The sequence below is a fragment of the Macaca fascicularis genome, chromosome 5 (assembly GCF_037993035.2).
Source record: "Macaca fascicularis isolate 582-1 chromosome 5, T2T-MFA8v1.1".
In the NCBI taxonomy this organism is placed as follows: Eukaryota; Metazoa; Chordata; class Mammalia; order Primates; family Cercopithecidae; genus Macaca; species Macaca fascicularis.
Genome location: NC_088379.1, coordinates 128932991 through 128945973, shown reverse-complemented (window position 1 = coordinate 128945973; position 12983 = coordinate 128932991). Strand labels below are relative to the sequence as shown.

The following is a 12983-nucleotide window of genomic DNA, read 5'->3' as shown; positions in this document are numbered from 1 at the left end:
AGGCACTGTGATAATTCCTTCCATTCATTCATTTAACTAACTCACTATATTAACTGATTTATTTAACTTTTTTTTTTTTTTTTTTTTTTTTTTTTGAGATGGAGTCTCACGCTGTCACCAGGCTGGAGTGCAGTGACATGATCTCGGCTTACTGCAACCTTCGCATCCCAGGTTCAAGCAATTCTCCTGCCTCGACCCAAGTAGCTGGGACTACAGGCGCGTGCCACCATACCCAGCTAATTTTTTTATTTTTTAGTAGAGATGACGTTTCACCATGTTGGCCAGGATGGTCTCAATCTCTTGACCTTGTGATCCGCCCGCCTCGGCCTCAGAAGTGCTGGGATTACAGGTGTGAGCCACCGCGCCCAGCCTTAACTTGTTTTATTAACACCATAAAGCAGAAAATAATTACTCTTGTCACCTCAAAGCAACTCAGTCACTTCCAGTTTGATAACAGATATATGCTGAGTCTGTGCTCAGTTAATTTAGGATTTATATTCAGTCAGTTCAGTGATCCATGTTCAATTCCATTGCTGTCTAAGATTGCCTATCCCTCCCTCCTCAGCCTCAGAATGATGTCTGGATTCATGGGGCATTTATATAACAGCCTGGGAAGGATGAAGCTGGGAGCTTGCCCTACTCAGTTTCCAGCCTGGTTTTGACCTGGTCCATTCACTGCCAGGATTCAGGAATCCTGGGCTCAGCTTCTGCCCTGCCTGACCCCAGAAGACCAACTTGATAGACCAGATTGAAGGGTTGGCTTGGGCAAGGATTTGGTCCTTTAGCCTCTGAGTTTCTAAGGCCATCCCTGGGGAATGTGCTGTGGGGCCCTTGGTGGGATTCATGACCAAGCTGTGGGCTTGCTTCAGGTACAATTTTTAAGTATTTAGATACATGGTTTGTGAATTTTCACCTGTACTTCATAAATGGTGAGAGCAGGCATGAGAAGAAAAAAATAAAATGTGTCACTTTTTATGAGTGTCTTGGCTATTTTCAGCCCTTGCTCCATCTTATCTGTTCTAGCCTCAGTGCTCTAGTGCCTCCTGGTTGTTTTTAGTTTTTTCACTTTATTCTTGTTTTCTCGTATTTTTCTTTTTGTGCTAATACAGACATGTTTCTTTCATAAAATGGTATTTTTAAATATTTTATCTAGGCTTATTTATACATTATGCGTTGGAAGAGTCATTCAGTATCTAGCCATTCTTCTAGAAACAGTAGGTCACTGTCCTAAGTATTATAATAAATATTATAAATTCCTCATTTCAAATGGCTCAAAAATACTCATTCTAATCAGAATTATATCAAATATCTATTGCTGCCTAGCAAGCTACCCCAAATACAATAGGTTAAAACTATAGCTATGCACTTTCACAGGATTCTGTGGTTTGGCTGAGTGGTCCATCTGCAGGCTTATCCAGGGTCACCTGAGAAACTTCATTCATCTGGGGGGTCTACTAGTGCAACCTAACCCTGGGTACCCCAATTTGCCCAATTTGCAGTGTTTCTTGGGCCACGTTTTATTGGCCAAAGAAAGTCTAAGGCCATCCCCAATTCAGCAGAGTAGAGAAATACTCTCCACCTTTTGAGAAAAGAGTCTTACAAAGTGCCATGGATAGAGTAAAACATTAATCACATTTAGCAAATAAAAATACACGAAACATAGTTACATTGGAATTTTAGAAAAATAGAAACTTTTTGAGTGTAAATATATCCCAAATATTGCATAGGGCATATATATAATAAAAAAAAATTCACTGTTTAACTCCAAATTTAACTGGCTGTCATGTATTTTATCTTGAAACTCTAGTGGCTGTTTTATTATTATTATTAAGCTGGTTTACCCCACATTGGCTTTTAACCTGTCCATAAAACAGTCAGAGCTTGATTTAGAAAATCTCAATCAGTAAGTATGTACCAATTCATTTGTATTTATTCTCTTTCTCACATCTCTTCCTAGTACTTTGAGAGAATAAAGAACTGTTCAGTCATAGAGTGTTGGTTTCATTGTTGCTGTGGAAAATGGATATTTTCAGGGATTCTCCCAGTTTATATCTGAGGACATTGTCTCTTGGATCTCACCTTCCAGGCTACAAGACACACCTATTCAGACGTCCCTCATGCATGGAAAACCACAGTGCCTCTGACAGAGAGCAGAGCTCAGAAGTACATCAAACAAAAGACTTAGAATGGAGCAGAGCAGCTTCCTAGGAAGACATAATAGATGTTACGATATTTCTTTTCCTTTTTTTTGTTGTTGTTGTTGTTGTTGTTGTTGTTGTTGTTGAGATGGAGTCTCCTTCTGTCACTCAGGCATGATCTCGGCTCACTGCAAACTCCACCTCCCAGGTTAAGCAATCCTCCTGCCTCAGCCTACCAACTAGCTGGGATTACAGGTGCCCACCATTACACCTGGCTAATTTTTTGTGTTTTTAGTAGAGACGGGGCTTCACCATATTGATCAGGCTTGTCTCGAACTCCTGACCTCAGGTGATCCACCTGCCTCGGCCTCCCAAAGTGCTGGGATTACAGGCGTGAGCCACCACACTCAGCCCAATTTTACGATATTTCTAAAGAAAACTTGTTCTGGCAAGAACAGTACTAATATTTATTTATATCTCTAAATAATGTACCTCTGACTTTACTCATGGTATTACCGAATTTCCTCAGGGTGCGTAACTGTGCAACTAGGCTTGGAATACATAAGACTTTTTTCCTTAAGGAATACTATTTAATAGATGAGAAAAAACATGATGAACACAAATACAAGTACAGTATATAAAGAGAAGAGCAAAGAAATCATTTTTCCAAAAGCCAAAGAAAAAGAGTGGCTAATATCCAAAAAAGCTCTAGTTGAATAGGAAGACCACAAACTGAGATTTAATGGCAGGGATGACGTGACAGGCTGAGCAGGGAGAAGAAAACTGTGGCAGAGATAACTGTTTTTTCTCCAGGATCCAGTCTCCCCTCTTTCCTTAGTTATAGAACTCTCAGGTTTAGCTGGGTAGGTGGCCACCTGGAGTCAAGACTACACTTCCCGGACTCCATTTCTGCCAGTGTGGGCCTGTGCTTAAGTTTTAGCTGATAGAATGTAAATGTAAACATTGTGTGCCATTTTCTAGAAACATCCTTAGTGAGAGAGGCCTGCCTTTTCTCCACCCTTCCTACCCTTTGCTGGCTGGAATGCTGACAAAGGGGCAACAGCAAGAAGAGCTTTCTTGAAACGTGGGATAGAAATTATGTGCTGAGGGTGGGGGAGCAGCCAGACCAAAGGAGCCTCAGTCTCTGACACCACACAGTGCCATCCGCACCTGAAATAAGTACCCTCAGATTTCATTTCTATAACAGAGAAATGAATGTCTGTCCTGTTGAAGCCCTGCTTTGGGGATTTTCTACCAAGTGAAATAGCATCTACTCATAACAGACACGTAACTTAATGGCAAAATCAACTGCTTAATAGAAGATCAAAACTATGGATACCAAAATATATTTCAAAAAAAGTGATCATGTAATGCAGTTAGAAGCTTGTTATTCCCTAGGGCCATTCAGGCAGGTTTCCAATTGAAGACCTGGGAGATGGGGAAAATATTTGAGACCAACTCTGAATGAGCCTGTCAATGAAGGGATTTATTTTCAAGAAGAGGTCATAGGGTTAAAAAAGAAAAATAAGGATCATTTCCATGAAATAGCTTCAGCCAACTCCTACCAAATCAGACGGAAAATAACTACAAGTCAAAGTTGCAATGAAATTAATGTAACTTCTAGCCATTTTCTCTTTGCCCTTAAATACTGCTGTAATTGAGTTGTAGAGTAAGTCAGCAAAACATCTAACATGACACATCATTTTCTTGAATATCAGTCTGCACAATGACAAGATAATTAAATTACTGTGTTATTATCAAATATAATTTCCAGGAAATTTAACTTCTTTCTTTTCCAACTGACAAAGCCCAAAATAAAAAATTGAGCATTAAATTGGGCATTACTTAGGGATTTGAAAAAAAATCTATTTTCTCCCAACACAATTAATTTCCAGAAATTTCTGTTACTATTATTAAGCCATTAATAGGGACTTCCTAATAATTCTATAAAGTACAGAATAGACATTTTTCACTTAATCTTTTTATTCTTTTCATTAATTTTTTTAAAGTTGCATCAATCTGTTAGACTGGTATTTTAAACTTTTTAGAGAGTGTCTTTTTTATTTCCTTCTTTAAGTTTTACCTATACTTTCCACAAGAAATTTCACAGGCATTTGGGAACTTTCAGTTCAATAACACACTTTATATTATGGATTTTATATTCAAGAAGGGTATATAAATATGTAGCAAATCTTGGAAGCCTTTAAGGTATGAGTGATGGCTGCTCAGGCAAACCATGGGGAAAGATTGGAAATGATAATGGTGTTCATACATCCTCCCATAGGCAGTGAACAAGGTTGGTCACATTGACTCTATTATGACTGAGACTGGCAAATTTTACTTGGTTCCCCAGAATCAGTGAAAAGAGATTTTGAAAACATATCCATAAATCTACTGTGGGTGTTTAATTCAAATATTCCTATCTTAATATGTAGTATGGTATTAGTCTGCTTGGCATAATTTTTTCAAAAGGAGAAAAAGCAAAATAATAAATAAAATAGACAAGTAAAGGACCCTAAGAAGCTCAATTCTTTTTATAGTCTTTATATATTCATTGATATAATATCTTCTAGCTCAGCCACTGTCTGTAATACAGCATCTCTGCTTTTTATTTCACCATTTCAACTCACGCAAATCACTCTTGTGTAAGGGTGATCGATAATGACTTCATCAAGAAATCCACCATTAATGTATCAGTCCTTGTTTAACATGACCTTTTTATCTTTTTATTCTTTTCATTAATTGCTTTTAAAGTTGCATCAATCTATGAGACTGGTATTTTAAACATTTTAGATGGTGTCTTTTTTTTCTTTAAATTTTACCTATATCTTTCCACAAGGAATTTCACAGGCATGAAATGATGTTCTCTCACAATGAGGACTTCTCTCTACTTCCAGAAAAATCTCTTCATTCTTGGCCTCCATAACCCTAATTTCTCTTGGTTTTCCTCTTACCTCTCTGAGCAATTCTTCTAAGTCTACTTTGCTGGCCTTCTCTTGTAATAGGCTCTGAAGTGCCAATGTTCCCCAGGGTCTTGATCATGGCATTTTCTTGCATTGCACATTTCTATGGTTCAAGTACTACTCATATGTTAGAGCTTCCCAATTCTATAATATTATCAGTCTTGGAACTCTCTTCCAAGATTCATGCCTTTACTGCTTGTATTATTCTGAACTTTCTTTTACCTGAACACCTCCGAAGAAACCAAACCTGGACAAACTTCTTTTATTTCCTAAATCTCTTCTGTCCCTCATCCCACCTTTATCTAACCACAAATCCTATATACTCTACATGCTAAAAACCCTTCATGTCCATCTTTTATTTGTAATCTGCATTCCCACTGTCCCTTATTCAGCAGTCATCTGTACGACTGCAAAAATCCAAAGAGAAACAAACAAGCAAACAAGAACTTTCTAAATGATCTTCCTGCTTTTAATTTCATCACATTTCCATTGTACTACTGCTTATGTGATTTTTCTAATATATGTAACATAGCCACTTTCCTATTCTACATCTTAATGTGGCTTTTCTTTCCTTAAGTCAATATCCACATCCTTAGTAGGTTATAGGAAGCCATTCATGCTCTGAGCGCCTTCATTTCTGGGCTCTTCTGCCACCCTCCACACACTCACTCACTTCAGCAACCTTGAACACTGATGTTTACTATGTGTGCTGCAAACTGTCTTTCCTCTGTGCCTTTGGACATGCTGATCTCACTGACTCCAAAATTCTTCCCCTCTTTTTCTGCCAGGAAAATTTATCTTTTAAGACTCACCCAAAAATTTCTTCATGGCTAGGTCAACCTCTTTTCCTAAGCCATATTAGATGCTCTCTTTCTCAGCTTCCTTTAGCATTTTGTACATGCTTTCATTACAGCAATTTATACCACGGCTTGTCTGCATTTCTTTATATATACTTTGTATAGCCTTTTTTTTGTATATCCTTCCTGAGGAAAGGAATCATATCTTATTCATTTTTGTGACAAACACCAGGCACAGTGCCTAGTGCTCAAAAGATGTTTTTTATATTAATATTAAGCAGAGAAAGAGGATATGCATATGAAAGATATATGATCCCTGATTTCAAAGAAATAACATTACAATATAAAGATTTATAGTGGAAAAAATATAAAATAGATTGCTTATGTTCCACCAGAGAGTAAAATTAGAAGAATTTAAAAGAAAAAAAATTACTCACTAAAATAACGTACTCTCTAATCTTTGGAGTTATCTAACTAGCAAGCAGGAAGCATCAAGAGTTAGTGAGCTTCTGATCACTAGATTCAGGCTGAAAGAAGATGGCTTAATGTCTTCAACTCGAATGTGGTCTCTATTCAACTCTTGTATTGGATGACAGTTTAGACCTCTACAAGCCCTGCGTGCCTGATGTCATTCTCTGAAAAGGCAGACAATTAAGGGATTCTGAAATAATATTTTTAGTAAATAAGATTATTTGGTATCTCTGCCTCAATTCTGTAATTTAAAATATTAAATTTGAATTAATTACAGTGTATTCATAGTAAGAGTTCACTAAAATTTTATAATTCCACAATATTCTGGGAATGGACAACTAGAGACATTATTTTGGATTTATTTGGTGGTAGCAGAGTACAATAATTAATACCTCCTTTCCCCTACCTGAGACTGGACACTTAGTAAAGATGAATATAGGAGTCAGATAAATTAAGGTCAAATATTACGTTTGTTATCAATAAAAATGAACAGCTTTGGGTTACTGATAAAGCCACACTCTTCTGCAGGCCTAATAATATACCCTACATTGAAAATACTGATTGCCTTAGTTCCTTTTGTGCTACTAAAGCAGAATACTATGCACTGGGTAATTTATAAAGAACAGAACTGTCTTTTCTTTTCTTTTTCTTTTCCTTTTTTTTTTTTTTTTTTTTTAAGACAGAGTCTCTCTCTGTCACCCAGGCTGGAGTGCAACAGCCTCTTCTTGGCTCACTGCAACCTCTGCTTCCTGGGTTCAAGCAATTCTCCTGCTTCAGCCTCCCGAGTAGCTGGGATTATAGGCGCCCACCATGACACCCAGTTATTTTTTTGTATTTTTAATAGAGACAGGGGTTTCACCATGTTGGCCAGGATGGTCTCAAACTCCTGACCTCATCATCCGCCCACCTCAGCCTCCCAAAGTGCTGGTGTTACAGTTGTGAGCCACCACACCAGGCCCCTAGAACTGTATTTTCACAGTTCTAGAGGCTGCAAAGTCCAAGATCTAGATTCCAGTATCTGATCAGGGTTTCCTTGCTGCATCCTAACACAGCAGAAGATGGAAGAGCAAGAGAGAGACAAACTCTATGTCTTCACATGGCAGAAAAGCTGAAGAGATAGAACTCACTCCCTCAAGACCTTTTTATAGCAGCATTAGTCTCTTCCACCTATAAACCTCCCATCAGGCCCTACCCTATTGCATTGGCAATTAAGTTCACAACACAGTAATTTGAGAGGACACAATCAATCCATAGCACCCATTCATCTAAAGATGCTGGTTTCCTCTGTTGAGACTGCCAGAAGGTAAAGAGCAGAGCCAAAGAAATTTGGGGAGGATCCAGAAAAACTTTAGCCAATCATACTTTTTTCTCTTCCCCCATTTTCAATGGTCAGTGGAAGGAGAGTGAGTGAGTGGGTGGAAAGAAATTAGAAATGCTCCTCTTATTAATTCTTCTGGAGAGTTAAGAAGACTTTTCCTTTTCTCTATGGATGCATGAAGAATAAGGAAGTGTTCTAACATACTCTTAAGACCAATGTTATTTTCAGTAGCTTCCTACTCTACAATTGGCCTTACATATTAAAAACACAATCTTCTCTGATATTTTGAAAGATTCAAAATTTAGCAGCAGTACTGAAAACTAACCTGTTTCTTTAGAATAACTTCACTATTTACTTATGTACTCATGCCTTCAAAAAAATATTTATTAAATGCCTATCATGTTCCTGGTTCTTTTATGCTAGTGATCGAAGAAAAATAAGCCACCATCAATGTCCTTAAAGATCTCTAGCTGGAGAAATGGCCAATTAACTAATAATAATAATAATAATAATAGCAATATTATTACAGTAATAATAATTATTATTATTAATACACAGTATAATGGAGGAAGGACTATTATACCATGAACACAAAGGGGAAGGGGCAATTAATTACTAGAATAAAGAAAAAGAAACATTATAATAAAAATAACAAAAACATACTGTCCTGATGTAGGCTTTGAAAAATGAATAGGAGTTCACTAGGAGAAAATGAGTGGGAACGAAGCTATCCCTTAAAAAAGAAGGCTCACGGGCAAAGGCACAAATGTCTGAATATGCAGCATCTCAGAAATCATTAAAAGGAAAGCACATTTGATATATGTAAAATATTTTCACATTTCACATAAAGTTTATTAAAGCAGGGAAACTTTTGCGTAGTTTAATAAAATTACAAAGCTCTAGAGGTGAGGCATTTTGAACTAGTTAATAACCAAATGATTTAAGGAATTATTCATTAACCACTAACAAATACCTCCTGCATCCCTCATCTTTGGTTAAGTTCCAACAGTAATATCTCAGAGGTCTTGGCACTTGAAATCTGAATTTAAGCATTTATGTCTACAATATAAGGACCAAAAATATTTTGCTTCTGGGTCATTAAAATTTTTAGAATAATAAGCCCTTCCTTAGCAGCCTTTCTATTTGGTAGAATGCCATTCAGGAACGTTTTCTGTATCTGAATTCATAGGGGAAATAAAGTGGTGCTCTTGTTAAGGAAATCCATTTCCTCCAAAAGGACAAAGTATGACAAAGACTGTTTTTCCAACTTAATGTAAATTTCATAACATCAGCAGCGTGAAGTGCAAACTGCCAAATGGAAAGGCTCACACACGTCCCATCCACATAACACATGGACTCAGGAGGGGCAGAGATGACATTTTACTTTAGGAACTATACATCTTCCACACAGCTTCTAAGATCTGCACTGGTGAACCCACTCCTGTCTGTTGAAGTCTTTGTCTTTATTAAATGCCTTCTTTCAGGATGGCTAAAATGATGAGAGGATTTTTGCTTGCTTTTCTTCTTCTTTTCCTGTCTCTTTCCCTTTACAGATACAGCCCCAGTGATTGAAAAACCTGACCTGCAAATCTGACCGTTCCACTTATCTAGGACTATCTCTAAGTACAAGGTCGACATTATCTCAGCCTGCATCCTGTGTAATTATAGTATTTGGCTGGCATTGCTGAATAGGGGCTGAAATCCATCAGGTTTTAGTTAATCTTCCTTGAGTAATCACAGCTGGTTGGCCGGAAGAAAATGATTATGAAATAAAGTTGTTGTGTCTCAATAATAAAGATTACTGATATGCAGGGCAAGCTCTATCTAAGGTTAACCTTTCTCTACATATGAAGGCTCTGTATAACTGAGGAACAATAAATTATTTCTGAAAAGTCTGCTTTGCTTCAGATTTTAACTTCTCCTTTCTTTTCACTTTTACTAAATCCCCCACCAGTCCTGAATTTTCATTACACGGCACTGAAACACATATACTAACCCTTTGGAAGTTTTTCAAACAGATCCAACTAGCAGTTTAATGGACATGAGATCAGTTTCCTTCGAGTCTTTGAATAGAATCTCATGTTGTTTTATTAAGAATCTTTTTTATTGCGCTAATCTTGAGGCTATGAGTTATTCACACTATAGACAGGATGAGAATGAATCTGCATGGTGATATTAGAGAGCATGTCAATTGGTATTGTAGTGGTGCAAGCTGTATATTCAAAACATAAAACAGACTTACACAATTGGAGAAAACTCCCCATCACTGTCTATGCAATATGAAAAATCCAGCATACGTCCAATCCAATAATTTTTACTCCTCTTATAATAAGAGATGATCATAAAAGATTTATCTAGCAACTGTAAAAAGGCACAGATGGTGGTATGGTGGTTAACAGGACATATTCTGTAGTCATAGCTAGCTTTGCCTCTCACCAGCTGTGTGACTTTGGGTGAATTACTTAACCTCTCTATTGACTTAGTTTCCTCGACCTTAAAATAGAGATGATAATAATAGTAGCTGTCTCATGTGCACATCATGAGGATTAAATGAGTTAGCATATCCAGGATGCTTAGAACAGTTATTGACATTTAAAAAGCATAGTAAGTGTTCACTCTTGATAACATTAAAACATACAAAGAAACAGGATTGGCGGGATCCTAACATTGTTGGATAGGCAGTAAGTACAACTTGCAAGATCTTTAGCCCTAAATTCTTGTTTGATACTTGACTTCAGGCTATTAACATTTAACCAGAGACTCATAAATAAAATGAACTGTAGTTAAACTCATCACGTTAATGCTTCTACTCATGAGAAAATAAGAACGCACATAAAAATAGTATACCATGGATTTTGTCTGAAGGGTAAGATGAGAGCAAGAGGACAAGGGAAGATGATTTGCTTGAGGCTGATGGTTCTGGGCATGGTGGCTTCCGGACTCTTCCTTATACCATTGCTGTCATTGCCCTTACATCACATGACTGGGATGACCACGGAAGTTCCTCCTACAAAGAAATACATTTCAGTTTCTGAGTTTCCAAGCACATTTTGGCATCCATGCCTTGGCTATTGCACTGACTCTTCTTTCTTCCTAATTACATCCCTAATGTAAATACATCCAGCAATAATCCTTAATTACATCCTCTTAATTATACACCTACTGCAAATGCATGCCAGCTCTCCTTTGTCATCATTTAAGTCAATTGGTTAATACTAAACCAAACAAATACACAGACACACAAGAAAGCCATCAGTGGGAAGTTTTGAATAGAAAGATATGTTGAGAATTATGTATTTTTCATTTTTATTTTTTAAAGCCAAAGCAAGTTTATTAGGAAAGTAAAGGAATAAAAGAATGGCTACTCCATAGGCAGAGCAGCCCCAAGGTCTGCTGGTTGCCCTTTTCTATGCTTATTTCTTGATTATATGCTAAACAGCGGTGGATTATTTGTGCCTCCCATTTTTGGACCATATAGGTAACTTCCTGACGTTGCCATAGCATTCACAAACTGTCATGGTGCCGATGGGAGTGTAGCAGTAAGGGCGACCAGAGGACACTCTCATTGCCATCTTGGTTTGGGTAGGTTTTAGCTGGCCTCTTTACTGCAACTTGTTTTATCAGCAAGGTCTTTATGACCTGTATCTTGTGCTGACCCTCTATTTCATCCTGTGACTTAGGATGCCTTAGCCTCCTGGAAATGCAACCCAGCAGGTCTCAGCCTTATTTTACTCAGCCCCTATTCAAAATGGAGTTGCTCTGGTTCTAATTCCTCTGACATTTCCCCCCTCCCTTTTATAAGAGAACCCTTAATCCTAGGGGTTGCAGAGGGACAATGATCAGTCTTCTGTAACTTCTTCAGGCTGTATAGGGGCGAAGTTATACCTGCCTAACTATTGGGTCTCTTGCATTTAGCACAGAGAGAAGTTCAGTCAGAAAGCACTGGTATAGTGAGGGCCATTCATAACTCTTGAATTCCAACACATGGTGATATCTGAAAGGTTAATAACTATTTAATTTAAGAAAACATTGAGTAAGCTTATTCTGCATTCCTACACAAGATTACAACAGCAATAGGAATGTGTATTTTTAATAATTCCTCTTAATTTGAGTTTAATTTAAAATTTTAGAAATTGCTTCTTAATCATATTACATTTCTTTCATTTTTATGAATCTTATCTGGATTTTTAAAACACAACACAGAGAAAAGTTTCAAGATAGAGTCTAGATGTCCATTCTGTGTGTGTTTATAAAGTTTCAGATCATCATCCATATATTTCTGTATTCTCATTGATCTTGCAATATCTTCTTTTATTTGGCTGAAGATCATATATAAAACGTCAAAGCATGTCAAACACATAGATCTTCTTTAAGTACAAAAAGAATTGACAATCCATTTGAGAGTCATTAGGGTGTAATTTATAATCTAACATGAAATTATACCTGTCTATTTTCACCACAATAAATCTGCATGGCTCTTACTAATATCAAGGAAACTTATTAATGTGTCTTAATGGAATGAAAATTTAAGAATAATAAGCATTTTGAAAGATAACACCACTGTTAATTGAAAGACAAACATTTTTTAAGTTAGATTATTTGAGGAATAAAGTGACTGTATTTTGGTTCTTGAGAAGAGGCTATTCTCCAGACATCATCTTTTTAGGAATTTATAATGGGAAGATTCTAAAATCTTGTTTTGCTCCCAAATTCTGTCTCTAGATATAAGGAAGAGATTATATAAAATTAAACTTTTATATACATAAAGATTATATAAAATTAAACTTCAGAAAAATAGTAAAAAGTCAAACTATATTAAACAAATCATTATGAAAATAGAACCTTCATAAGATAATCACTTTCTAGATTTTTTTTTTAAGTAGATGTTTGTTTTGTTTTGCTTTTAAATAATGTTCAGTGCTGCTTGTGTTTCCATTCCTATAGGGGGCTTCCTAACATCTGTTTTCCTTTTTTTTTTTTTAATTTCCACACATGACCTTTGGCCTATTCTCTGTGTTTGGAGAAAAACAGGAATTAAAGTTGACATTATCTCTATGCCTTCTCCAAACTGCATAAATTCACATTTGCAGCCTGTCTTATATCTAAGCACGGGCTTTCTGACCACAAAATCAATTTATCTATTGTTTAGGAGGAAGTTTCATAATGTTCAGAATAAAGACCTGTAACCCCATAGTCTGGGGTTCTGGGGTGCTGCCAGGGCTTCAAGGCACAAGAATATTTTTTCTAGATCTATGGTCACTGTGGAAAGTGTATCTGGCCTAACCCAGTGTTCTAG

General features: G+C 36.8%; 1 long non-coding RNA gene across 17 annotated transcripts in view; it reads right to left on the bottom strand.

The window, feature by feature from the left end:
• Positions 1-12983, bottom strand: part of LOC107129819 (uncharacterized) — a 499418-nt gene that overhangs the window by 144482 nt on the left and 341953 nt on the right. For 15 of the 17 annotated variants that reach the window (XR_012435061.1, XR_012435063.1, XR_012435059.1 and 12 more), the window contains one exon: positions 10535-10694. This is a non-coding gene — a long non-coding RNA (uncharacterized lncRNA). Of the gene's footprint in view, positions 1-5913; positions 6023-10534; positions 10695-12983 lie in introns of those variants that run through there. The other 2 variants (XR_012435070.1, XR_012435066.1) reach the window with 1 other exon arrangement.